The sequence below is a fragment of the Saimiri boliviensis genome, chromosome 7, assembly GCF_048565385.1.
Source record: "Saimiri boliviensis isolate mSaiBol1 chromosome 7, mSaiBol1.pri, whole genome shotgun sequence".
In the NCBI taxonomy this organism is placed as follows: Eukaryota; Metazoa; Chordata; class Mammalia; order Primates; family Cebidae; genus Saimiri; species Saimiri boliviensis.
In genome coordinates, this window is record NC_133455.1 from 2,568,590 (window position 1) to 2,596,530 (window position 27,941).

General features: G+C 48.5%; 1 protein-coding gene across 16 annotated transcripts in view; it reads left to right on the forward strand.

The window, feature by feature from the left end:
* RIMBP2 (RIMS binding protein 2) overlaps positions 1-27,941 on the forward strand; it is a 311,373-nt gene that overhangs the window by 165,036 nt on the left and 118,396 nt on the right. For all 16 annotated transcript variants that reach the window (XM_074402014.1, XM_074402021.1, XM_010347625.3 and 13 more), the window contains exon 3: positions 20,818-20,907. The gene's annotated coding sequence lies outside the window, so the exon portion shown is untranslated. The remainder of the gene's footprint in view (positions 1-20,817; positions 20,908-27,941) is intronic.

Below are 27,941 nucleotides of genomic sequence, written 5' to 3' on the forward strand. Positions count from 1 at the left end.
CTGCATTTCTCAGAACAAAAACTCGGAACTCCTTCCTTGCTCTAACCCCTGCATGAAACCCATCATCACATCCCGTCGAATAGACCCAGAAACTGTTACTGAAATGCCAGAGGCTTAGTCTAGGTCCTCCTGCTCACCACGGAGAAATCCAATCACTGAGACCAACAGTATTGCCAGGGAAGAAGGCTTTAATTGGGTGCTGCAGCCCAGGAGATGGGAGATCAGTTTCAAGTCCATCTCCCTGACCACTATGTGAGGGGTTTGCATAATAGGAAGAAATGCAGCCATGTTTGGGGGAAGCAGGACTTAGGGAGGGAGTGGGTCAACAGGAAGCAGGTGGTCCTTTAGGTGGTCATAATGAATGAGGGCTCTGGTGTCTTGCTATCCAAATGTGGTGACCTGGTGGGTTTCAGTTCATTGATGCTATCTGGGAGGTGGTTTGCTGAGAAAGAAACTCAGATAAGACAAATGCAGCTTTTTCAAGTTTCAAGACCAGGAGGATCATTTTCTAAGTTTTTTCATCGAAGCCATAAACGTCAGTTCTATGGGACAACTGAGCAGATTTTGAAACTGGTGCCCACTCACCTCCTGTCTGGTGTGGGATTCCTTAACTTACCTGCCTTTGTCTGTCTCAGCTGACCACAGCAGCCTACCCATGAGTCTGCCTAGTGCCTTCCTCATCCACCAGCAACCTGTCCTCCCAGCCATCCTCATCCCGAGGCCATCCTTTCAAGCACACATTGGATCGTGCCACTCTCTTGCTCTCAGCTCTGCTTTGGTTTCCATCAACTTTTGAACAAAACTCAAGTTCCTGCCCTAGCCTACACCTGGCCGCCTCACGTACTGCATTTTCCACGACGCCTTCTCCCCAGCTTGTTCCACATTACCATGTTTGTGAGTGCTGCTGCCTCTGCCTGGAGCTCCTCCCACGAGAGCCCCCAGCACTAATGCTCTCACTCAGACGTCACCTTCTTTGATCACAGTTTCTAGAAGTCTCTACCTTTGTTTCCTCCTTTATATTCCTACATCCCGTCCACTGACACTTTTCTGTATACCTATATGTTATATATATTATATAAACATAGCATATTTTATGTATGCATTCACTGATACTGTTATTTGTAATGCATGTATGTAGGGAAATAAGGAAACAAGTAATATAAAAATTATATACAAATTGTAAATATGTATGTATGTATATATCCTACCCCAAAGCTCACTGATAATAGGGATTTTTGGAAATGAGTAAACATGTATGTATTCCAATAAAACTTTATTTAAAAGGGGACAAGCTGGATGTGGCTTGCAGGTCATATTTGCTGTGGTGTGGTCTGGGAAGCCACAGAAGATCATCGACAGCCCCAGGAGATCTGCAGAACCGTGGGCATGCCCTGCAGTTTTGCCACCCTCAGGCCCTCCCTGCCCAGCTCTCAACCACCCTGCTTCCTCCCACCTCACCCGGTGCTAGAAATGCATGGAGATGGGCCCCTGCCTGATCCCCAGGCAACATGGGGAGGGAAGAGTGGGAGCAGGAGGCCAGGTTTGTCACTGCCCGTGACTCTCGAGCCTCTCTCGGAGAGCCTGTGAAGTTGGTTGGGAAGCAGGCTGTATTGGCAGCAGCTCTGTAATGCTCATGACTCACTCTATTGATGCAAATGCTATGAAATCCATTTTGCCATTTTAGAAAACATACTTGCTTATTATAGCTCAGAGGTTCAAGAGCTGCAGTTTGCAGACTCTGGCATGCAGGGTGGCACAGGGAGTGAGGTTTTCTTGACAGTGCGAATTAATGCAAATGCAGGGCCAGTTGTATGCATAGGTGGGCAGGTGGCTGGGCACTGGAGGAGTGACATTGAGTGGATTCGCTGTGTGATCGTTCTTAAATCATCTCATCTCTCTGAGTTGAAGTTTCTGAGGGATCCCAGAAATGAGCAATGAAATGAGTAAGGGCAGCAAGGACCAAAGACAGGCATACGGGTGTTTACAGCTAATTATGACCAGATGGAAATGCAGACCCAAGATTGCCACATTAAAAAAAAATTTTTTTCCACCAGAAGGTGCTTTTGGGGAGAATATATAGAAAGAAGAATGTACTTTAAAATATTTTTTGTATGCTTTCATTTTTGTATTGAATTTTCTGTTCTTAAATGTTGAGGATTATTATGTAACACGTGTCTGTGTAAAACATCTCCATGGCCAAATCCCATCACCAGCTGCCATCTTGAATCGTCTCCTTCCTGCCACACTGAGGAATACGTGAGGCCCTGTTTGTCTTTTTACGTGGAGGGGTTCTACTGACATGCATTTCACTTTTGTCGGTTTTTGGAGTCTAGTGATCCTGTGTGAATAAAATGGAAACGGCAAATTTGCTGACAATTCCGTCTGGAGGGAGACAGAGCAAGGGCATGGGTGCTTATAATGAGCTGTCTTCTCATCCAGCCAAAGGGGCAGCTTCAAGCATGATCCAGACTTGGATCTGAGCACTGACACAGCCTCTCTAATGACTTCTCCATGCCAGACAGAGAGGCAATCTCATTTCCTCCCATAAAAAGCAATCAGGATGTATTGCTCTGTTCTCCGGGGCTGATGAATTTATGATAGGACAGGAGTTTCCTTTGCAATTTGTGATGCACCATGTGGGTATAGCCTGGGCTGAGAATTCTGTGTGAGGTGAACAGAAACTCACTTTCATTTTCCTTCTAATGTGTACCCGGATTTTTCACACAGGCTGCTTATTTTAACCTTCCCAATGACCCCACAAAGGTACGGGTCAGGATAGTCATTTCTCTTGGTGTTTTTTTTCTTTTTTTTTTTGAGATGGAGTCTTTCTGTCACCCAGGCTGGAGTGCAATGGCACGATCTTGGCTCACTGCAACCTCTGCCTCCCGAGTTCAAGCGATTCTCCTGCCTTAGCCTCCCGAGTCGCTGGGACTACAGGCACATGCCACCACGCCTGGCTAATTTTTGTATTTTTAGTAGAGACAGGGTTTCACTGTGTTGGCTGGGATGGTCTTGATCTCCTGACCTTGTGAACCACCTGCCTCAGCCTCCCAAAGTGCTACGATTAAAGGTGTGAGGTGCCCAGCCAGAATACTCATTTCTATAGGAGAGGGAAGTGGGACTTCAAAGAGGTTAAATCATTTGCTGATGGCAGCACAGCAAGCACATGGGAGTGCTCGAGGCCTCCAGGGTCCTGCGCTCCATCTCTGTTTGCCTTGTACTGCAGAGTGGTGGAGCCGCCTTCTTTCCCTGCCCTCCTCCCTGTCCTAACGCTGCCAGTAGCAAAATGGGATTCATGAAAATAAGTTTCAGTCTTATGAATGTCAGCTACAGAGGCAGAAGGCAAAGCTTTTGGGGTAAAGCCAATAAGATAAACTGTGGCCTCGTGTTCGCTTGGAATGCATTCTGTGGAACCAGTCCCAGCATTTGCAAATACACAGCAGCAGTCGGTGTTGTGTTTAGGAAGAGCTGGGGTATAGGTTGCCCTGGTGGCATCTCTGTTCTGCCCTGGAATCCCATCCAAGACACCACACATGCCTCCTTAGTCCATGAGGATTTGTGAGAGTTTCTCAGCCCCTGCTTGTTTATTGTAACTTGATACTTTTTAATAGTACTGGCCAGATCTATTACAGAATATCTCCCAATTTGGGATTGTCTTGTTTATCTATGATTAGAATGGAGTTCTAGGTTTTTGGAAAAAATACCCCAGAAGGGACGCGCCCACTCCGTCATGCCAAATCATGGGCTTCATGGTATCAGTGTGCCTTACTGCTGGTGATACGAACCATGGTCACTTGGTGAAGGTCGTGTCTGGAAAGTTGCTGTTCCTCTCTTCTCTCACTTCTGGAGGCAAGTCGCCAAGTCCAGCCCATAGTTGAGAAGAAGGAAATTAAGCTCTACATACTGGGATTTTATTTGACTTAAATTAAATTTAAAATGAAAGAGGCAGACATCCTGGTGGCCACCATATTGGACAACAGGGGCTTGCAGCAACTTCTGTATCCCGGGGCCCGGTTGGTTGGGGAATAGATTATTGCAGAAGTTGGCCGATCTGTAAGCGCCCAGGGGTTGACTATGGCTGAAGTAAATGGAAGTGTAGATACTGTCATGCAGTTGGGGTATGAGGGTGAAATTTTTTGATGCTAATAAGGGATTCTAAAGACCTTTGGGAAATCGTTACCTGAGGAGGATTCGTAAAATCCAGCGAGAGCTTTGTTTTCATTCTTGAGGCTCTGTTGTTTTGGAATAAATTCAGCCAGTCACTGCTAAGCATAGAGATTAACAGTGTCGACCTATTCTGGGGGTCATGGGCATTTCAGAAGGCCAGGGATAACCAGGGGATGATGTCGGTTAACCCAAGGTGATGTTTACATTTATGGGTGAGAACCTGTCCCCCACCTCCGCAAGCCAATCTGTCTCTTTCTCTCTCTCTCTAGTTTTTGTACACACCCATCACGATGTTAATTAAGTGCCTTTTGTCTGTCTTTTTCCATCTGTAAAATGGGGACTAAAAATAATGCTGCAGCCGGGCATGGTGGCTCATCCCTGTAATGCCAGCACTTTGGGAAGCCAAGGCAGAGAGATTGCTTGAGCTCAGGAGTTTGAGACCAGCCTGGGCAAACTAAAACCTCATCTCCACAAAAAACACAAACAAAAAATTAGTGGATGTGGTGATATACACTTGTAGTCCCAGCTACTTGGGGAGCCTGAGACAGGAGAATCACTTGAGCCCAGGAGGCCGAGGCTGCAGTGAGCTGAAATTATATCGCCGCACTCCAGCCTGGGTGACAGAGCGAGACCCTGGCTCAGAAAAAAAAAAAAAATCTATCTACTTATTTATCTGTCTACCTATTTATCTATCTATATCTCTATATAATCTGCATTTTCAGGCTTGTTGCCAGGCTCTCCTTCCTGAGCTTGTTGCAGGAATTAAATGAGTGAGCCCGTGTAACGGTGCTTAGAGTAGTGTTTGTGCAGTGTGTTAGTCACTGTTGTTGTTATTTTTAGACAAAGTCTCACTCTGTTGCTTGCCCAGGCTGGAGTGCAGAGGCATCATCTTGGCTCACTGTAGCCTTGACCTCCTGGGTCAAGCCATCCTCCTGCCTCAGCCTCCTGGGTAGCTGGGACTACAGACATGTGCCACCATGCCCAGCTAATTAAAAACCTTTTTTTTTTTTTTTTTTTGGTTGAGATAGGGTTTTGCTATGTTGCCCAGCCTAACCTTAAAATCTTGGCCTTAAGTGATTCTCCCACCTCAGATTCCCAAAGCACTGAGATTATAAACTTGAGCCACTGTGCCCGGCTGGTTAGTAGTGCTTTTTCCCCAAGCACTATCATAAATTCATCAGTCTCAGAGAACAGGGCAGCAGCTGCTCACTAAGGAAAAGCTGAAAATCTCCAAGGCCCTCGCCGCTGGGAGTCTGCCAGCACAGATCTGACATGAGCTGGGTAAAGGGCAGCCAGTGAACCTCAAGTGGGTGGGCTTCAGACAGGTTTTCCTTAGTCGGCAACATCTTCAGGTAGGGACATTGTACATAAAAATGCTGATTTCTGGTTTCACTTCAAAAATAATGATGGCACCAATCATGGTGGCCCATGTTCATCACGGGCTGCACCCAGCTGGAGCTTAGTCAGGTAGACACTCTCCTCTTTGCACCAATCCTACCCACTATGGATGACCTTCGCCCAGGCTACTTTGCTTAGGTGTAACTCCTAGAGGCACCTGGGTTTGGACTCTCATGGAAGGGACACCTGCTGGAATCTCTGAAATCACTACCGTTTGGCTTTTAAAAGGCCGAATCTGTGACATGGGTGAACTTGTATGTTCACACCTCTGCAGGCACCGCTGTGCCACACCAGGATGCTTCCACAGAGAAGGATGGACGGCCCCGAAGTCGGTGAAGACCTGAAGCCAGGGGAGCTCTCACACTTCCCACTTCATCTGCATGTATTTAAGGGGTGCACGTGCAGTTTTGCTGCATGGATATATTATGTGGTAAGGCCTGAGCTTCTAGCAGAACCATCACCAGAATGTTATACATCGTACCCATTAAGTAATTTTTCGTCATCCATCCCCTCCCACCCCACCACCCTTCTGAGGCCTCCAGTATCTCTCATTCTACTTTCTTTTTTGTAGATGGAGTTTCACTCTGTCACCCAGGCGGGAGTGCAGTGGCGCGATCTCAGCTCACTGCAGCCTCTGCCTACTTGGTTCAAGCAATTTTGCCTCAGCCTCTAGAGTAGCTGGGATTACAGGCACGCACAACCACGCCTGTCTAATTTTTGTATTTTAAGTAGAGACGGGGTTTCACCATGTTGGCCTGGCTGGTCTCGAACTCCTGACTTCAAGTGATCTGTTCACCTCGGCCTCTGCAAGTGCTGGGATTACAGGCATGGACCACTATGCCCAGCCTATCATTCCACTATCTATGCCCATGAGGATACATTGTTTAGCTCCTACTTGGGACTGAGAACAGGCAGTATTTGACTTTCTGAGTTGTTTCACTTAAGGTAATGGCCTCTAGTTTGATCCGTGTTGCTGTAAAAGACATAATTTCATTCTTTTTATGGTTGGACAGTATTCTGTGGTGTGTGCAAGTGTGTGTGTGTATGTATATGTGTGTGTGTATGTATGTATCTATATATTCTTTAATTATCCACCGATGGACATTTAGGTTGATTCCTTGTCTTTGCTATTGTGAATAGTGCTATGGTGAACACATGAGTGCAGGTGTCTTTTTAATATAATGGTTTATTTTCCTTTCGGTGGATACCAAGTAGTAGAATTGCTGGTTGGAATGGTACAGTAGTTCTATTTTTAGTTCTTTGAGAAAGCTCCGTAGTGTTTTCTATAAAGGTTATACTAATTTGTATTCCCAATCACAGGATGTAAGAATTCCATTTTGTCCATACCCTTGCCAGTGTCTGTTATTTTTTGGCTTTTTCATGATGCCATTCTGACTGGGGGAAGATGATACCTCACTGTGGTTTCAGTTTGCATTTCTCCAATTGGTGATGATGACCATTTTTTCGTATACCTGCTGGCCATTTGTGCGTCTTCTTTTGACATGCCCTACTTTTCCAACCTGTTAAGTAAAAGCTAAACATGCATCTCCGAAGACCCAACTGTTCTTTTCCAGACGAGGAATCATGAGAAACCTGTGCATATGCCTCCAAGGAGACATGATCAAGAATGTTCTTTGCATCAGCTGGGCATGGTGGCGCGTGCCTGTAATCCCAGCTACTCAGGAGGCTGAGGCAGGAGAATTGCCTGAACCCAGGAGGCAGAGGTTGCGGTGAGCTGAGATCGCGCCATTGCACTCCAGCCTGGGTAACAAGAGTGAAACTCCGTCTCAAAAAAAAAAAAAAAAAGAATGTTCTTTGCAGCATTATTTTTTTAATGCTCTCAAACTGGAATCACCCCGGTGTTCGATAATAGTTGAACATAAATAGATAAATCTCAGAATATTTATGCAAGACGATACTACACAGCAATGAAGGGCTGCCATTTCACAGACGTGGGTGAGTCCTAGATAATGTGTTGAGATAAATATCCGGACATTAAGAATACATATTTTATTACATTTACATAGAAGAGAAAAACAGGCAAAACACATTCATGGGGCTAGAAATCAGAACAGTGGTTACCTTTTGGGGACTCAGCTGGGAGGAGGCAGGGGAGAGTTTTGAGGTGACTGCAAATGTCCTTCAGCTGGGTCATCATTATGCAGGTGTGTGTAACTGTAAAAGTTAATGGGGTTGTACACCTGTGATTTATGCATTTCATATATGTTTTACTTCAATTTAACAATTTAACAAAAATATCTGAAAACATGTATTTGGAAAGGAATTTTGTCTGATTTCTGTGGCCGTAGATAATATCACTTGATGAGCAGAAGATAGATTTGGATCTAAACTAAGACTGCATTTTCTTTCTTTCTTTTTTTTTGTTTTGAGACAGAGTTCTGCTCTGTTGCCAGGTGCCAGGCTGGAGTGCAGTGGTGTGATCTCGGCTCACTGCAACTTCCGCCTCCCGGGTTCAAGCAATTCTCCTGCCTCAGCCTCCTGAGTAACTGGGACCACAGGCATGCCACCACGCCCAGCTAATTTTTGTATTTTTTAGTAGAGGCAGGGTTTCACCATGGTCTCAATCTCTTGACCCTGTGATCCACCCGCCTCAGCCTCCCAAAGTGCTGGAATTACAGGCGTGAGCCACCGAGGGCACATTTTCCAATACCTGGAGGTCTCTGAGTCACTCTGTGTGTAAGGCAAATTCAGTCAGTTATCACTCAAAGTGATCAGTCCTTGGGGAGGGGAGCATGGTTGTCCTGACTGGGCAGACATCATGAAGAGCTGCTCAATTTGTACAAGTTCACAGCCGGAATGTGCGTCACGGACCAGCTTGCAGAAGCACCCGTTTCCATTGCTCATGTAACTGAATGTGGCCGTGCTCAAGAATTTGAAGTGTGATGAAGAAAAAGCCCCAGGCTGGAAGGAGAAGGTGAGAAGACACAGGCTTTTTAGGGAGTAGCAGCATATTGCAGCAATACTCATAAATCATCTCTTGAAAAAGCAAGTGATTTTTTAAAAAGGCAATCAAGTCTTTTTCATTGCCTTGTTATTTGTGGCAAAATCCTAGGAGGCACATACTTTACATTAATAAAGTTATAATTGATAAGTTTTCCTTCATGCATTAGCAGCTGGCAGACTCAGAGCATAAATGTAATGTTCAGTCAATAGGTAAAAACCCTTTTTATGTGATTTTCTGGTATAAAGTCTTCTGTATATTGTTTCCTTTTCTTTTAAAAACTGTTATTCTTAACTGGCTTATCGCATACATATTTTTATTACAAGCATTCTTGAATCATTTTTTGGGAGTCAGAGGAATATGCCTTATAAATTACCATACATTATATAGTCTGAACAAGCGTTTGGGAGAGGTTCATTTTATGCAGGGTTTTAATTCTGAAGTCAACAGGTCGTACTAAAATCACATATAGAAAAAAATCACCCTTGAAAGTCCCTAGGGCAGGAGCCATAAGGAACATAACGAGTCTCAGTAGGTTCCCCGCCTCAGTTTTCCCTCTAGCATCGGAAGAGATTGTTATTGATTGGTAGAGAAGCAAATGCGGTGACTGGTTGTGTTTTGGATGTCTCAAGGATGATGTCTTTACACACTAGAGTGGCACTCAGGTGACATTTTTTTCAACAGGAGACACCCATGGAAACATGCTGTTGGGGACACAAGTTTGTCTCTTTTCCTTAGAGTGTGGGTCCCCAACCCCTGGGCCATGGAACAGTACAGGTGTGGCCTGTTAGGAACCGCGCCACACAGCAGGAGGTGGGCAGCAGGCAGGATGAGCATGACTACCTGAGCTCTGCCTTCCATCCGATCAGCTGCGGCATTAGATTCTCATAGGAGAGTGAACCCTGTTGTGAACTGCACCTGCGAGGGATCTAGGTTGTACGCTCCTTAGGAGAATCCTAACGCCTGATGATCTGAGATAGATGTTTCATCCCATAAACCATTCCCCCCACCCTGGTCTGTGGAAAATTTGTCTTCCATGAAACTGGTCCCTGGTGCCAAAAAAGTTAGGGACTGATGCCTTCTAGCCCTTCAGACTCTTTCGCTGGGAGGTTAGGTGGCATCTTTTTAAAAAATCGATGTAAAATTCACATAACATAAGATGAACCATTTATAGTGGGCAAGTCAGTGGCATTTAATTTAGTACATTCAGTGTTGTGCAACCATCACCTCTATCTAGTTCCTAAACTTCTCCATCATCCCAAAGGGAACCCTGTACCTGCTCGGTGGCCCCTCTTTCCTTCCTCCTTCCATCCCCGGCAGCCATGAATCTGCTTTCTGTCTCTGTGGATTTACTGATCTTTAATATCTTATGTAAATGGAATCATACAGCATGTGAACGTTCGTGTCTGGCTTTGTTTACCTAGTGTGATGTTTTTGAGGTTCATCCCCATTGTAGCATGAATCAGCATGTCATTCCTTCTGTAGGCGGAAGAATACTCCACTTCATGGATGGACCACATTTGGCTTACCCATTCATCTGTCAGCAGACACTTGGGTTGTTTCTGCATTTTGGCTATAATGAATAATGCTGCCATGACATTTGTGTATAAGTATTTGAACACCTGTTTCCAATGCTCTGGGCATAAATGTAGGAGTATATTACTAGGTAATGTAGTGAGTCTGTTGAACTTTTTAGGGAACCAGTAAACTGTTTTCTACAGTGGCTGCACCATTTTACATCTCCACTGGAAATACGTGAGCGTTTCCATTTTTGACCTCCTCAGCTGTGTGGCTTCATTGTCCTCTCCTAAGTTCAACCCCACTGTTTTGGTAGAAAAGGGTTCCCTTTGGGGCTGCCTGTGTTCTGAGTGTACTGACCGATATGAAACAAATATAAATTTAACCATGCGTCTTTCCCACTAGTAAGTTGGAGTGTGCATTGCAGATACTTGTAAGATGATGAAGTATGATTATTGAGAGGAGCCTTGTTTATCTTATTTTAAGTTCTGGGATACATGTGGAGGATGTGCAGGTTTGTTACATACGTAAACATGTGCCATGGTGGTTTGCTGCACCTATCAGCTCATCACTCAAGTATTAAGCCCAGCATGCATTGGCTATTTTTCCTGATGTTCTCCCTTCCCTTGCCACCAACCCCCAACAGACCCCAGTGTGTTTTTCCCCTCCCTGTGTCCATGTGTTCTTATTGTTCAGCTCCCACTTTTAAGTGAGAACATGTGGTGTTTGGTTTTCTGTTCCTGTGTTAGGTTGCTGAGGATAATGGCTTCCCACTCCATCCATGTCCCTGCGAAGGACATGATCTCATTCCTTTTTATGGCTGTATAGTATTCCATGGTGTATAAGTACCACATTTTCTTTATTCAGTCTATCGTTGATGGGCATTTGGATTGGTTCCGTGTCTTTGCTGTTGTGAATAGTGCTGCATGAACATACACATGCCTGTATCTTTATAATAGAATTATTTATATTTATTTGGGTATATACCCAGTAATGGGATCGCTGCGTAAAATGGCATTTCTGGTTCTAGGTCTTTGAGTAATTACCACACTGTCTTCCATAATGGTTGAACTAATTACACTCTCACGAACAGTGTAAAAGCGTTCATATTTCTTTGCAGCCTCATCAGCATCTGTTGTTTCTTGACTTTTTAATAATTGCCATTCTGACTGGTATGAGATGGTGTCTCATTGTGGTTTAAATTTGCATTTCTCTAATGATCAGTGATGATGAGCTTTTTTGCATGTGTTTGTTGGCCACATAAATGTCTTCTTTTGAAAAGTGTATGTTCATGTTCTTTGCCCACTTTTTAATTTTTTTTCTTATAAATTTAAGTTCCTTTTAGATTCTGGATATCAGACTTTTGTCAAATGGATAGATTGCAAACATTTTCTCCCATTCCGCAGGTTTCTGTTTGCCCTGTTGATAGTTTCTTTTGCTGTACAGAAGCTGAGAGAAGCCTTATTTAAAAGTTGAATGTAAATGTCACAGACTCGCCTGAGAATCTGCTTCGTGCCTTATATTTTTCCACTTGAGCTTGTCTCTAACCTGTGTTAGGAACACAGTTTTTAAATAGCACCATGTGCTTCCCTGCAATTGCATTATTGGCATATGTGCAATACTGAAATATCAGACAGATCAGGAATAGCATGTATCAGTTATGGTTGAAGCAAGTTTCTGAAAATAGAAGGGAACCGAGAGATTTGGAGTGACTCTCCAGCCTCCCCCAGCACCCCCCTCCCTACCGCCCACTGGGAAACCGGAAGCAATTGTTTTAGGGCCAATCCCTTTATTAGCATAATATTTCACATTCAAATTGCCCTTTACAACTTGAAAAGTACATTTATATGAATTATCTCACATTGCCAAGAATACTTAGAAAGGCTAAATAATTTTCCCCAAATTATGTCTGGTCAGTGTTAGGATAGGCTTCAAGCCCGGGTTCTCCCAATAGTCCCTCCACACCCTGGGTGACTTAGCTGACTGCCCTGGGCCTTGACCTCAAGGAGTGGGCTGGAGTAGGGCACAGTTACTGTCAGGACCCTGGACAGCAGCAACCACTCGCCTTCCATCCTGGGTTTCTCCCTCTCTCCTTAGTTCAGGCTCCCTCTCCAGGCTTCACACCATCCGGCTTTTCTTCCCTTCCTTCCTTCATGTTAGTCTCCCATCCATGCCTTTAGGCTAGCGCCACCTACGAAGCCTTTTCAGAAAGAAAAAATACTAGCAAGCACACGCCAGTGTTGACTTAGATTATTTTTATTATACATTATTATAATTGATAATTACATGTTTCTTATGTAATATTATTCTACCAGACTTGCATATTATAACTACATAGTCTACGTTTGAGCATAATATGGTTATGTATTTATAATTCATAATGCAATTACATGTGTCCAGAGATAAAACCAGCTATAAAATTTTTACGGCTTTTCTAAACCATAAGGCCAAAATGAATTAGCAGATCAAAGAGAAACAACTTCAAGGCGCCAATAAAATTCAAAACCCAAACTTAATGTGACTTAATGTGTCATGTGATATTTTGCTTAAATGACATTTCCTCTTATAAGTAAAGTTAACACCATCGTACAGTTGGCGGGAAGTTGATTCAGTTCCTCCTATTGATCTCTTTCAAACTCTTGCAAAATCCTTGCTGCGAGAGCCTGCAGAAGTCACCTGGCTTTCATCCAAGCACAAAAGTCCCGTTGAAGTTAGCCTTCCTCGTTTTTCATCATCTCAGGACAGTCGATACGGCGATTCTCAGGCCCGCACAGCAGGGCCGCAAACCCAAATGCAGATGTTGGCCCTTGGTCCTGAATAGGGTACACAATTATTCCTTTATATATTCTTTGAGATTTCATGGAAGTAAAAATACCAGAAAATATTTTTGTAGGCCCCCAAGACTGTGTCTGCAGCCCCCAGTGCAAGGGAAGATGCCCCAGTCCTTCCAGAACCCCCCACCTCTGCCAACTGGAGGCGATTCTGAACCTTGTTCTGGGCCTCGGGACCCAGGGAGCAGCTAGATGACGGTCTTCCTAAGGAGAATCAGAGGTGAATTGGGGCGGGGAGCAGGAGGTCTCAAACCTGAGAGCTGCACTGCCTGGGCTTGAGTCCCACCCCTCCACATGCCTGGGGAGGCTGCTCACTCAGTTACTTAACTTCCTTGCACCTGAGTTTCTTCCCTGACAGGCAGGATAGCAAGTGTGTCTGCCACATGGCAGTGCTGGGAGGACTGGATGAGATTTCAGAAAGAAGAGGAGGAAAGCAAAGAGCTTGTGTTGGTTCTTGGCTCAGCATAGATGCCCAGGGAATCAAAGCTGCCGCATCGTCTAGCACAAGCCCCCGGGTCATCTCCCCCACAAGCTCTCGTCCCCAGGTGCCCCCGGCTTCTCTCTGCTTCCCTCGAAGTGTGCCCATCTGTGCCCTCCAATCCCCCTACGAACGTTACCATCCTCAGCATTGACCGGGCTCCCTGGAGAGTCGCTGTTCCCGACAGCCACCCACTCCCCACTCGCCTGTGGGGGAAGGTGGAGTCACTGACTCTGCCACTGCTCCCAGGCTTTTGTCTCCACCTTCCTTGGTCATCCATGAGCCAGGAGGCTCAAACAATGGCCTCGTCTCCCTGTGCCTCTTCTCACCCAGGGCTCTGCAAAAAGCTTCTCCTCCCTCTCAGTCTTTATCTCCCACCCACTGATCCTGTCCTGTTCTTAGCCCGTCGCCAGAACCTCTCCTGGAGGTCATGGAGATGCACGTGGTGCTGCATCCATGAGATGCCATGCCATCCTCGTCCTGCTTGGCTTCTGAGCAGCAGCTGACCTGCTGGCCCCTGCTCTCAAGGCTCCGGTCACTCAGCCTCTAAGACAGCCCAGGGCTGGCTTCCTGTTGCTTCTGCCCTGCACTCCACGGGATCCGCTCAGGCTCATTTCTGATGCTGTGCTTCTCCCAGCTCTGTCTCCTGCTCCCTGATCTTAATGAGAGCTCCTCCCCTCCCACAACTCAACGTGGTGTCTGTCAGTGCAACTTTCACCTGAGTCTGGGCCCGGCTCTCCTTCCTGAGCTCTGGGCCACATGGGGAACTGTCTCCTGAGCGTTCCCACTGGGCCTCATGTGGCGTCTCACACTCACCAGGCCCCAGCACCACCGAACGCGGCCCATCCCTTAAACCCACGCTTTCTCCCTCCCTGCCTCTGCAGCCCCAAGCCGAAATGTGTCGCCGCCTTCTCTCATCACCAAGCCATGCTATTCCACGTGCTTTAATAATTCCTGGACCCACCTTCCGCTTTCTGCTGCCATCATCTCCGTTCAGGCCGCTGGCACTAGTCCCCTAAATGAGTGTAAATTGGTCTCTTTGGCTTCAGCCTGACCCTCTTCAATCCCTTTACCGTCCAGACAGTATTTCTCAAGTGCAGACATTTTTTTAATCATTTCATTTAAACACCTTTGACAGCTCCTGCATTTCATTCTGTATAAAGTACAAACTCCTCACTGGAGCTCACAGAGTCCTCACCGCCCAACCCTTCTTGCCTCTCCACGCCTGCCACCCACGGACCCGTCCAGCTTCTCCCCACGTCATGTATTCTCTTCGCTGTGGGGCTGGTCACACGCGAGGATGTCCCCTGCTGGGCTCTGCTTGAGGCCACCAGGAGCCCAGCCCGGTTCATGCCTCTGGAACCACAGGTAGAGGACACAGAAGAGCAGAGAAGGAGCTGCTGTACTCTTGGGAGGCTGCATTGCATATACACCAGAATTAATTGCACTGATGCGATGGGAAAGACGTGCCAGGTTAATTAATGTGTCCGCTCTCTCAGAGGTGCTTACCTGTCCAAATCCTTCCCTACTCTGGAGCAGCGTCCATCTCCAGGGCTGTAGTGCCATCCTGGCACCTGCAGGAAGCCTCTTTACTTTGAGGCCAACGGAGCAGTGGCCTCGAGGAAGCGTCTCACTGTGTCCTGTCCCGTGTGGCCAGGAGACTGGGTGTTTATGGTTTCGAATCCTGTAGTGCTGATGGCAGGTCCTGGGAGCCAGAGGCCTTGCTGTGTCTTTCATGCATTTCTTACGTGTTTGTGCTGGGCAGACCCTCTCACCCACCTCTGAGACCAGACCTGTGCAAGGAGAGACTGAGAATTCCTCTTTCGCCTCTCCCCATACATAGCAACCCGCCTTCCTGCCATCCCCACACGGAACGCCCTGGGCAGTCTGCTGCACCCTCAAGCCTGGGGGCAGGGCTGTTCCTCACCCCTCATTCTGGGCCCCCTGCCGAGCCCACTGGGGGCACCTACTCACTCATTGGTGGTGGTGATGGAGGGATTAGTGAAATAAATAAAATCAAGTTATTGAAAGAACCTGCCTTTTCCTTTCTCATGTCAGTTTCTCCCCCCAGAGAGGTGGCCACCGTGTCCGTTGAAATGGGGATTTGACCAGAGCTCCTGATGGGGAAGGCGGTGAATCCAAAGTCCCGGTTTCTTCCCGGACGGGCCCTTGAGCTGCCTCGGGAGACCCTGGGAAGGCTCCTGTCCACACCTCACTGCTTTCGCAGGGGCTGTGCACTAGCTCGGGCTGCCATAGCAACATGCCACAGACCGGGCAGCTTAAATCACAGAGCGCTCCTTCTCACAGTCCTGGAAGCCGGAAGTCCAAGACCGAGCCGCTGGCCGATTCCGTTGCTGGTGCAAGAAGCCGCTTCTTGACTTGCCGATGGCTGTTTTCCCCGCTGTGTCCTCTTGTGGCCAGGTGGTGGGTGCGGGACAGAGAGAGCTGGAGGGAGAGAACCTCCCTTTCCCACACAGAAATAGAGACAGAGAGGCAGAGAAACAGAGACACAGAGAGGCATGGAGGCAGAGACTGATAGAGACAGAAGGAGAAGCAGAGAAACAGATGTGGAGACAGAGAGACAGGCAGAGAGACACAGAGACAGAGGCAGAAAAGTGAGCAGAGAGACAGACATGGAGACAAGACAGTGACAGAGGCAGAAAGAAAACTGAAACACAAGCAGCATGAGACAGCGGGACACCAAGATCGTCCTCCTCTTGGAAAGCCCCCGACCCTACCAGGTTAGGATCTCATGACCTCATGTAACCTTCCGTACCTCCTAGGAGCCCTGTCTCTAAATATAGTCACCCTGGGCACCAGGGCTTCAAGGTGAGAAGCTGGGGAGATGCGATTCAGTCCACAGCAGGCAGGAGGTGGCCTCAGGCACCGTGGGGCATTCTCTGTGGAAACCCACCTGCTCCTCCTCTCCCTGTACACAGGGAGTCCACACGCCCCCTCCCCGCCGGGGCTCCCTGCACCTCCCCTCACCCCACCCGCACTTGGACTCTATGCAGGTCTGGCTGCTTTGACACATTTGTTTTGGGAGGGAGTCCCCGAGGTAGGGAGCCCCTCCCTTTAAGTGGAATCCCACCTGCAGACACGTTTGTTGTGGGAGGGAGTCAGTCCATGGTGTGTGTGTTTTGAATTAGTAGCCGCCATATCCCAACAGGGATGTTTTGGATGGAAACCCAGCATTGCAGCTCCTAAAGACAGGGAGAGCTGTCGGCGCTGGTTTCTCTCCCCATGCAGCCCCCACAGGAGGGACAGGGCCATAGCTGCCCTCTAGGAGCGTGGCCTGGGCCGGCTGTTTGCCATGTTCCCCGACCTCCAGAACGTCTGGTCCTGTCCGTGGTGCATGTTGCGCGCCTCTCCCAGTGGGCGGAGGCATTTGGGAGGCTTGCTTGGTACTTTTCCTTCCTCCCTCATCTTCATTAGAGTTCACTTTTTGCCCATGATTTTGCAGCACAGCAGCTGGAAAATAAAATGAAGGCATTCCTGTTTAATGTGTTAGTGGATAGCAATGGATTAAACTTTCTGCTTAACAGGCATGTTCTGTAGCTGCCCTGGGAGGGGGATTTCAGCGACACGTGGTGCTGGGAGCCCTCAAACCAAACCCCAAAAGCTCCGGTGGGCATGAGTGGAAGTAAGGAAGTGTGCTTCCTCTCTGTGGCTGCAGATGATAAATTCCACAGATGGTGTGTTTTTATTCTTACGGGGTAGGCCCTGTCTCCAGAGGGCATCCACGGGCTGGGAACCCTCACCCCTCTTGTGTGTGGCCTTAACCTCAAGGGATCGGAGACAGAAGTGATCCTGGTCACAATGCCTACATGTCCCTCCCTGGAAAAGAAAGTCATTCCATTTCTGAAGAAGCCAGTTTTTCTCTTCTCACGATTGTTATATTTCAGGTCACAAAGCTGAGATGGGGGTGGTTCCTACAGCTGGAGCTCAGAAAGTTCCCCCGCCAGGGTCTCAGCAGCATGGGAGTCACCAGTTCCCTGTCACTAGGCGGCGGGCATGAGTCATCACACTCGACTACTGGGCACTCAGATGTGGTTGGTACTCAATAGCATCAAAACCCCACGATGGGGGACCCAGCGAGCGTGTCGGTTACGCTGCAACATGGAACCGTGCGTGCGTTTGTGTGATCTGAGGCGCCCACGTGCTGGCACCTCCCCTCAGGCTGTAGAAAACCCTGTTACTCAGACAGTGTGTCAGATTATATTAGTCCGCCCCCACCCTGTCTCCCTCCTTTTCCTCCTCCTGGGGATTGTCGTGGCCGGTGCCACCACGGTGGCTGCTGGGGACTCTGGTTTTCTCGTGTTGCGATTCCAGGCCCACATTTCGGAGTCCTTCTGGTCTCAAGCGTGCAACCAGCACGTAGTGATCTACATTTTGCTTGGTGGCATTTCTTCAGTGGTGCTGATTAATTCAGGAAGGCTCGATTTAGTTGGGGTACTGCCCACTTCCCTGGGTGGACAGCTCTTGTAGTGCACAAGGTCAGTTAGGAGGCCTTTCAGGGTAAGTCACCTTGCCGTTCAGCGTCTTCACAGGATCAGAAAGGTGAGCAGAAAGCTTCGAATTTCCCTCCAAGGCCTGCTAACACATGCATGTCAGGGTGGTATCTGTGCCCACTACAACAGGGGACAGTGAGGACCAACACTGGCTTCCCTGCTGAGCTGCATGTGGAACCACGGGTCCCTGTGCCCACCTCTGGGCTCCTTCAGGGTAAACAAGCATGGACAATGTGAGATTCTTGTAATCGGTCAAATAAGATCTCATGGTTGGAGGAGACTCAAGCTGGTACCTTTGCCATTTTCTTTGTGCCTTTACCTGGCTGTCTTTGTCACTGAGTGGGTTTCTTTTACCATCAAGGTAGGAAGGGCTTTGGCACTTGACTGAGTCGTTTGTGATTCTTGACGTGTGGGGTGGAGGGGTCATCAGTTTCAAGACAATGTTGCTTTTCAGTAGTTCTCCCGGTGACTGGCTGCTTTTAGCAGGCTGCGCCCAGTATAGTGAGTGGGACCTGACTTCAGTGCCTGTTCACGCTTGGACCAATTTGGGAAGCTACACTGGAAAGAGATGAAGATGTTTCTCTCCTTTTGCATGGGAATATCATGGATTAAGATTCTGAGCTTTTTTCCTGGGAAGATTGGTTTGATTCCATGGGTTAGGCAACTGACCTTGAATCACTGAGATGGAATATAAGTTGAATAAATAGATGAAGCATTTCTACAACCACCAGAAAACTGGGTGAAAGACCAGCCTTGTTTCTCTTCTCTGTGCTCCTTTCTTACAGTTCACTCTTCCTAAATGAGATGCAGAGACAGGTGGATGGTGTGAACCAGGTGGCTGTTTGGTGGCAAACATGGAAAAGGCAGGCAGTCATTGCAGTGTCTTTGGGAGGGAAGGGGCCGCTTGTTTGAGCCTTGACCCTGTGCAGTAAGATGTGCTCAGTGTTCTGTGAGATTGATGTCCTTGAATCCTCACAACATCTGCTAGGGTGACAGCTTTTATATCCTTAAGTCACAGAGAATGCAGGGATACCAGGCAGCTTGTCCCAAGGTTACATTTGGGAGGGCTCCAGTTTGTGTTTAGGCAATTTGACCTCAGAACTCATAATCGAACCCCTGTTTCAAATGTCTCTTGTTCTCAAATTCTCTGAGCTATTGCTGCCTTAGTTTACCTTGGGGCATGTCAGCCTCTGAGGTCAACAGCCAGGTGTTTTGATCAGTACACCCACTCCACCCCGAAGACCTACCAGGGATTCCGCTATGTGGGATACGCCAAAGAATCTTCAGTTCTCTCAAGAAACCAGTGTGGGACTACATGATGATCTGCTTTGCCTGAGAAAGACAATACTAAACGTTACGCCATCCAGACCATCTCAGAAGAGTGAAGGGAATTGCTTCATTATCAATCACTTTCCCATAGGTTGGGGGAATCATTGTTCCTCAGAACAAAGCACCACAGTCTTTTATGTTTGGGTTCCTTTGCTGTGTTTTATTGTTGTGAAAATGTAGGTGCCAGGCAGTAGCAGGGCTCGTTTTGACTGTGGCTAAGAGAAAGGGAAGGTTGACTGAAAAAAGGAAGCTGAAAATAGCCAGGAGGAGCCTCTCTCCTTGTGGGAAGTGTTGAAACCAGAGATTCCCTGCTGCTTTTCTACTGTGAGTGTGAATGGAGCCTAGACTCTGAGCACTCGAAATATTGTAATGGAGATGAACCAGTTCAATTCAAGGGAGTGTCCCACCAGCATTAATTTATCTAGGGTGTGATCAGAGAACAAACAATGTGGGGGTTGGGGGGGCCGGGGTGGGAAGAGAAGTTTTCAGCCTGACAGCTGGTAGCTGGTGTGGTTCCAGCAGCCTTCCATGTGAGTCGTTGATTATCCCTCTGCTTCGCTTTTGACCTTTTGTAATGGATATCATTCCTTCTTTTAGGATTCTCAACTTATTGAAGTCCTTTTCAGGGTGCTTTATTATTTTTATTTCCTCTGGAGTAAATTCATCCCGATTATTGATTTTGTGGGATCTCTTTAGTAGGGTTAGTTTTCTTTATGTGTTCTGCAGTTACTCTTTTCAGACTCATCTTGAATGAGAGATTCTTGCTCCCGTTTCTGTGCTCGCTCTCCCTGTCCTACCTATTTGCAGTTACTGTATCATACCTTAGGTGCTCCCAGTCTTGAATTAGATTTTATTATTGGCAGCTCAGAGTTCCTGTGCCATGGTGATATTTGAGAGGAAGACAAGTCCTAAAAATGAGCCTAAAACAGGGTCTCCTCCCTCTTACCTCTCTAGGTACATCACCTCATAAAAGCTATAGCTCCAGGCAGAGGTGATAGATCATTTTCAGCTTTCTCTGGGGGCTTAACTGTTGCCTCAGAACATGTGGTGACCTTAGTCAGGTCTCTTGTCTTATGTGGAATACATTGAATCTTGGATATCCTGGAAAAGTCGGGCTCTTAGTTCTCCCTGCCTATTTTTGGACTCTGAATCTACAAGGTTCCAGGAGTTCCACTCACCACGTTGCGTTCCAGCCATCTAATCCTTGGAAAGTTTTATGTTATTTTTGAGTGGCTGAATCTTGCCAAACTTTCTCTATGTTCATTGTGGCTGTATGTTTGGAGAGTATTCCTGGGGAAAGGGATGGGTCAAAGCTTAATAACTCCAATTGGCGAGAAGTTCTGTTGCTTTTTTAGGACACAGACACTAACTGATTGATTAATAGATAGTATTTTATTATGTCTAGTCACCATAAAGTATAATATCATTGCATTTTGTACATTAGGAAACTTACAGTTTGGGAAAAAAGAGAGACATCAGTCCCAACTCATACACAGCTTATGGATTGCAGAATCAGTGCCCTACCTTGGGTTTCATTTCTAAATCAGAGCTCCTAACCCCTGCACTCTACCAAGTGTCTAAACACTGGGGCACCATCTCACATGTCCTTTCGTTTTGTCCTAGGGAAATGAACTGAAGGATGCTGCCCCGGGAGAGCATCGCCTGAGATCCCATCATGCAGGCCTTCCCACAGGGGCCTGGCAGCATGACAAGGTAACTAAAACCATCATCCACAGACCATCTGGGGCCCCGGAGGAGGGGGCTTGGCCGGGGAGGAGCGACTGGGAAGAGGCAGGGAGGAATCAGTGAACGCCAGTGTGAGGGTGGCCCGAGAGCCCGAGCCAGGTCTCCCTCACCTCTTCACACGACCAGCATGTGAGGTACCCAATCATGTCTCATCCACTGTCTGCTGATTATCTTTGCTTGGAAGTCTATTAGGCACCTGTATCTTTAACAACAAGGCAGAACGGACCCATTGGTGCCCACTCTCCCAAACCACTTTCTTCTCAGTGAATGGTGTGGCCCCATGCTGGGGCCTCCTGGGCACTGCTCTTTCTTCATCTGAATCGAACTCCCTGCTTGAGTCTGTTTTCTGTTGCTTATAACAGAATACCTGAAACTTGGTACTTTATAAAGAAAAGGAATCTATTTCTTAAGCTATGGAGGCTGAGAATCTAGGGGTGAGGGGCTGCATCTGGTGAGGACTTTCTTGCTGATGGGGGCTCCGCAGGGTCCCAAGGCGGTGCAGTGCATCCTGTGGTGAGGGGGCTGAGTGTACTCACAGACCAGCTCAGGGCTCCCTTCTTCTTATTAAGGCAACAGTTCCACTCCCCTGATAACCCACTGGTCCATTAACCCATTAATTCCCTAATCCATTCATGAGGGCAGAGTCCTCATGATCCAGTCACCTCTTAAAGTCCCCACCTCTCAGTACTGCCCTGTTGAGGATTAAGTTTCCCACACATGAAATTTGGGGGATGCATTCAAACCATGGAGCACGTGGCAGCCAGTCATGTCAGTGCCACACATGCCCTGGTGGTCCTCCCTCCTCTCCGCTGCGGTCCTCCCTCCTCCCCGCTGCGGTCCTCCCTCCTCTCCGCTGCGGTCCTCCCTCCTCTCCTCTGCGGTCCTCCCTCCTCCGCTGCGGTCCTCCCTCCTCTCCGCTGCGGTCCTCCCTCCTCTCCTCTGCGGTCCTCCCTCCTCCCCGCTGCGGTCCTCCCTCCTCTCCGCTGCGGTCCTCCCTCCTCTCCTCTGCGGTCCTCCCTCCTCCGCTGCGGTCCTCCCTCCTCTCCGCTGCGGTCCTCCCTCCTCTCCTCTGCGGTCCTCCCTCCTCCGCTGCGGTCCTCCCTCCTCTCCTCTGCGGTCCTCCCTCCTCCGCTGCGGTCCTCTTCTCTTTCCCAGATGCCTAAGCCGTTTTCTCATTGGCCTGTCTAGCTCCTTGTCATGCTGTGGTTCTTTCCCTGCGGCGACTGAAGTGATCTTGTGAGCTGCTGGACCGCGCGGTCCTCTGACCCTTCCAGCGCCTTCCGTCAGTAAAGCTGAGGCTTCTCCCCGTGGCCGCCATGCTGTCCACCTTGCTGCCTCCCGTCCACCTCGGACTGACTTTTGTTCCTCGGGTCCCTGAGCTTGTCTCAGCCTTTGGTGGTCGCCTCTGCTTAGACCCCTCCGCTGCCTCATCTTCAGCAGCTGGGAGCGTCTTGCCTTTCAAGCCGCAGGTTATGCGTCCGCCCCGCGAGCATTCGTGGTTCCAACGTCCGCTCTGAAGGTTCTCCCTCCACCCCTTTTGCCTCTGTGTGGCCGCCCTGTTTTCATGTTCTTTGTACTTTTCTTGCTGTCTTAGTCTATCACAGGTCTTCACTTCTGTGTCTGTCTCCTACGGGAACGTGGGCTCGTGGTTGCAGACGCCGTTGCTGTCACATCTGTGACTGTCTCTCCTGCCCCTTCACAGGATGCGTAGCAGGTGCTCTGTCAACATTCACTGAATGATGGGTGGCTTTGCAGCTTTGCTAATGCATATTTCAAGGAATAACTGAGTTCTAGTCATTAAATATCAATGTTAGGGATTTCTTGATTTGACACAAAGGCCTTTAAAAAAAAAAAAGGTGTGCTTTTCAGGAAATTACAGTGTTGACGAGGATGTAAAAAAACGGGAATCCTGCACATTGTTGGTGGGAATGTTAAATGGTGCAACCAGTATAGAAAACAGCATGGAAGTCCCTCAAAAAATTAAAAATAAAATTGCATATGATCCAGCAATCCCAATCCCAGGTATAAGAATTCAAAAGGGGGGTGGGCAAGGTGGCTCATGCCTGTAATCCCAACATTTTGAGAGGCCGAGGTGGGTGGACCACCTGAGGTCAGAAGTTGGAGACCAGCCTGGCTAACATGGCAAAACTCCATCTCTACTAAAAAATACAAAAATAAGCTGAGCATGGTGGCGCATGCCTGTAATCCCAACTACCTGGGAGACTGAGGCAGGAGGATCACTTGAACCCAGGAGGTGGAGGTTGCAGTGAGCTGAGATCAGGCCATTGCACTCCAGCCTGGGTAACAGAGTGAAACTCAGTCTCAAAATTGAAAAGGAGGATCTCAAATAGATAACATATACATGTTACAGATTTATAGTAGTCAAGAAGTGGAAATAACCCGTATTTCCACTGAAGGATGAGTGAATAAACAACATATGGCATGTGTGTGCAACGGAATAGTATTGACCCTTGAAAAGGAAATTCTGCCGCTGCAGCATGGATGAAACGTGGGGACATTTTGCTAAGTGAATAAGCCAGTCTCACAGGGCAGACACTGTTTGATTACACTTATATGAGGTTCCTGGAGTCGTCAGCTCCACCGAGATGAAGAGCAGAATGGAAGAGCTGGGCTGGGCGGAGGGGAATAGGGAGGTGGTGTTTCATGAGGACAGAGTCTGAGCTGGGAGAGAGGAAGAATGTTCTAGAGATGGGTGGTGGTGATTGTAAAACAGTGCAAATGTCCTTAATGCCACTGAGGTACCTGCAAGTGAAATAGTTAAGATGGTAAACCTTACGTAATGTGTATTTTACCACAATTTTTCTTAAAAAGGTGTGTTTTAATATATCCTGACTCTCCAATTAGTATGCTTTCCCCATTTTTCCACCAGCCCTCCCTTTCCAAACCTACACTTTCAGGAAAGGCTGATAAACTCACTCACACTGAGGTCTGAATGCATCATAAGGCTTAGTGACTTTCTTAGGCCAGGAGTATTTTTCTTCAAATAGGAGCAAAAATGCAAAAGGATGGCCTTTTACAAAATGTAAATGTACAAAATGTACAAAATGTACAAAATGTAAATGTACAAAATGTACAAAATGTAAATGTACAAAATGTACAAAATTACAAAATGTACAAAAATGTAAAAGGATGGCCAGCAGGCCTCCAGGGCAGGACTGGTGGGGAGGCTGGATCCCGGGACGGCTTTCTTCCTTAGACCAAGATAGCTGCATGTGCTCACCTTCCACTCCTGCACCTGGAGAGGCGATGCCAGCTGTGGGGGAGGGTGGAGTGGGGCATATGGCCAAGCCAGCAAGGGCCGGCGGAGGTGGGGTCCCAGCGCTTAACCCTCACAGCAGAGGCAGTGGGCTCCTTTCCTGGCTGGCTGGTGGTGCAGCTGGACATCCCTGCTCCTGTACGATTCAAACCACTTTGTTTGTTTGCTTGAGGTTTGAAATTTCTACCCCTGCTGTCTTCTCAGCTTGGCCTTTTAAACAAGGCTGCAAGGCACAGAAATGAGCTGGCCTTTGCTTCTGCTTTGCAGGGGTGTCTGAGGGAGCCCAGCGGCTCACCCGGCGTGGGCAGGAAGAGCGGTGCCTTGCCAGAGGCGGTAGGGGTGCCCCGGGCCTGTCCCGCAGCTTGCCTGCTTTGCAGAGCTTGGCTTTCCGTCAAAGTGCCCGGGCTGGCTATCTGCATGGCAGGCACTGACAGAGTGGCAGTCCCCAGAGACTCTCTTGGGCCCGGCATCTTTGCGGTCCCTGGTAGCTGGGGAGGCTGAAGGGGTGGGGTGAGTTTGTGCTGATGGAAGCACTCAGCTGTCCCTCCAGACTCTGGGGTAGGCCTGGCAGCACAAACCTGCAGAGACACCAGGGCCCTTCTGGGTCCCGGGAGACACTTGGGCATCAGCAATTCCCGTATCTGATTCTTGCTTGGAATTGCAAGCTGCTTTTCGGTAGCCCTGATTAAGAGATGGAAATTAATTATCAGAGCTCTTAATTATGGATGCAGAGAGACTGTATTGTCAGCATTTCCCCTGTGCAGAAATGCTTGATTCTTGGGTGCAAACTGTGCTATTGGGCTATCTGGAGTATTGAATTCTCTTAGGCAGGCAGCCTGTGAAGGGAAACCAAGGGTCTGGGGTCTAAGACAGTGCAGAGAATGTGCTTGATGCCTTTGCAGCCTGCAAACCCAGCCTTGTGTTGATTTCAGAAAAATAATTCAAATTTCTTCTCTGCTTGGGTGAAGCTTCCTTCTCCCCGCCCTGGTCCTGTAGCAGGTCTGAGGTTCAAGGTTTTCACCACGTTGAATATCTGATGCCAAATATTTCAAGCCGCTCTCCCACCTGGTACCACTGTTGTTGCCATGAGAATCTGCGTTTCAAAACAGAAATGAGTGCGTGTGTGGATCGAAGTGAAGAGGGTCCACTCTTTCTTGTTCTTTAATTGTCCTTTAAGTTCTGGGGCACATGTGCAGATCTTGCAGGATTGCTGGGACAGTTCACTCTTACCAAATGTTTTTAGAGAATAAAATCCAGTCCAGCGTTGGGATCTGATGCTGGGTTTATTAATGTGCTGTTGTGTTTCTGTGCAGTGAACACATCTTGGAGAATCACTCAAACCTTGTTAGGACCTGACATTCTGGAGCCGGCTGCTAGTAGCTCATGAAGCTTATGACCTCTGACCACATGCTGTAGCATGGATCAGAATTTCCTACAGCCTGGGAAATCCTCTTCTTACCTGCTGGCCAGAGCCCGACGTCCTAGAAGGACGGGTGCAGCTGGGAAACACTGGTGTGCATCACAGCCATGCAACTGCCTGACAGTTTCCCTCTATAGGCATTTTTCTAGTAAGAAAATTATGAAAGTTGGCAAGGATGATTCACAGCGGCATTTGGGATTCATGAGGCTAAGTTTTTGACTGAAAGGTGAGTGTCCAGCCCAGGGTTGCAGCTGGATGTTATTCTCCAAAGAAATCTCCTAAGAGGGAACTGTTCTTCACCTTGCATTTAAGCAGGACAAAGGAAGACTCCTCTGGGCTCCTAACCTCGAACATCTAGGATGCGTTTTCTTTGGTCATGTGTCTTAGCGAAAATCTCTGAGTCGTCCTTGTCACTCCAAGTCCACTTTCTTCGTTAGTTGGAGGATGACTTGGCCCTTGAGAACATCTGGGAGATTGTCCTAGTCCAGGAGCAATGGGGCGGGACCCAGGCCAGGCACGGTGGCTCACGTCTGTCATCTCAGCACTTCGGGAGGCCGAGGCGGGCAGATCACCTGAGGTCAGGAGTTTGAGACCAGCCTGGCCAACATGGAGAAACCCCATCTCTACTAAAAATACTAAAATTGGCTGTGCATGGTGGAGTGCGGCTATGATCCCAGTTACTCGGGAGGCTGAGGCAGGAGAATCGTTTGAACCCAGGAGGAGGCTGAGGTTGCAGTGAGCTGAGATTATGCCACTGCACTCCAGCCTGGGCCACAGAGCAAGACCCTGTCTCTCTCTCTCGAAAAAAAAAAGTGATGGACTTGGAGGCAGAGACCTTGATGCAGTGGGGATCCCTGCACCCCTATATTGTGCTCAGCCAGAGGCCGGGCATTTCTCAGCCAAGGCCCCCCCATCCCCCCGGCCCCTGGCATGAGCAGAGCTGCAAAGCCCAACCGGGTGAAGAGACTGCCAGGCCCTCTTCTGGGCCACCGGCCCTGGGTGCCGGCGTTTGAGTGGCCCACCGGAGCCAGTGGTGACAGCGTTTTTAATTCAGCAGCGTCAGTCCTCTATCCGGGTGGGATTAGTGGCTGCCAAGTTAGAGAACGCCCCTTCTCCAGGTTTATCAGCTGGGATTATTTCCAGTTGCACCTCACAGAAGCTGAGCTCGGTGGTTTACACGCCAGGGACACTGTTAGGCTCAAGAAGCCTGGAGGTGGTGCCCCGAGGCAGCTGCCTGGGGCAGGAGTGAGGGCTCAGGGGCCCCTGTCCAGCTGTGATGTGTGTGGAGGGTGGCTTCTGTGATGCTGAGACAGGTGGTATTCCGTCTCGAAGGAACGCATCTCCACTGTGGCGGGGGGAAGAAGGGGGGTGGCTGAAGCTTTCCTCATGAAACTCTGCTTCATGAGAGGTCATCGTCCTCCAGAGATTTCTGCTCCAGGGTCATCAGAACCATGCCACACACAGTCTCGGTCTGGTCCCAGCAGGAGAGAGATGGCACATCCCCCAAAAGCAATTGTGAAGGCTGCTGGGCATTCTTAGGGAGGTGCAGGCAGGGTTAGGGGAGCGACTGAAGCCCTGGGGGCCACACCAGTAGAGGAAGTGACAGACCTTGACTTGAGGGTAGGGAGGGGTGGGGGGATGTCCGGCCCAGCTCACTGGGGCTTAGGTTTTCCTGGGACAGGTGCCGGTTGCTGACGCAGAGTGAAAATTGGCCGCGTGCTTGTGGTGATGAGGCCTGCTGTGTCGCTGACTTCGGCATCGGTTGTCTATTGCTGCTGTGACAAATTCCCCTAAACACTACAGCGTGTCTCCCGGCTCTGGAGGTTGCAAGTCCTCATGTCAGGGTGTCAGCAGGGCTGTGTTCTTTCCTGAGGCTCTGGGGAAGAGTCTCTCGTTGCCTTTTTTTGGCTTCCTTCCCCGATCCTCAAAGCCAACAGCAAAGTGTGGTCCAAGCTCTCTCTTTCTCATCTCTGACTCTGCTTTTCCTGATAAAGACTCTGTGGTTACAAAGAGCCCACCTGGATAACCCAGGGGCTCGCCCACTCTCGGGGCCCTCCACGCAGTCCCGTCTTCAGGGTCCCTTCTGCCGCAGAAAGTGATGTATTTGCAGACTTCAGGAATTAGGATGTGGGCATCTTTGTGTGGGGCCATTATTCAGCCGTCACACATCCAGGAAATGGGTCTCCCGGGTTACCCCCTCCTCCTGGTCCACACACCCCCTCCTCCTTGTTGCAAACCGGGGCCGTGGCCTTCATCATCCTGGTAAACAAAAGGACAACAATATAGGGAATTTTGAGTCAAATG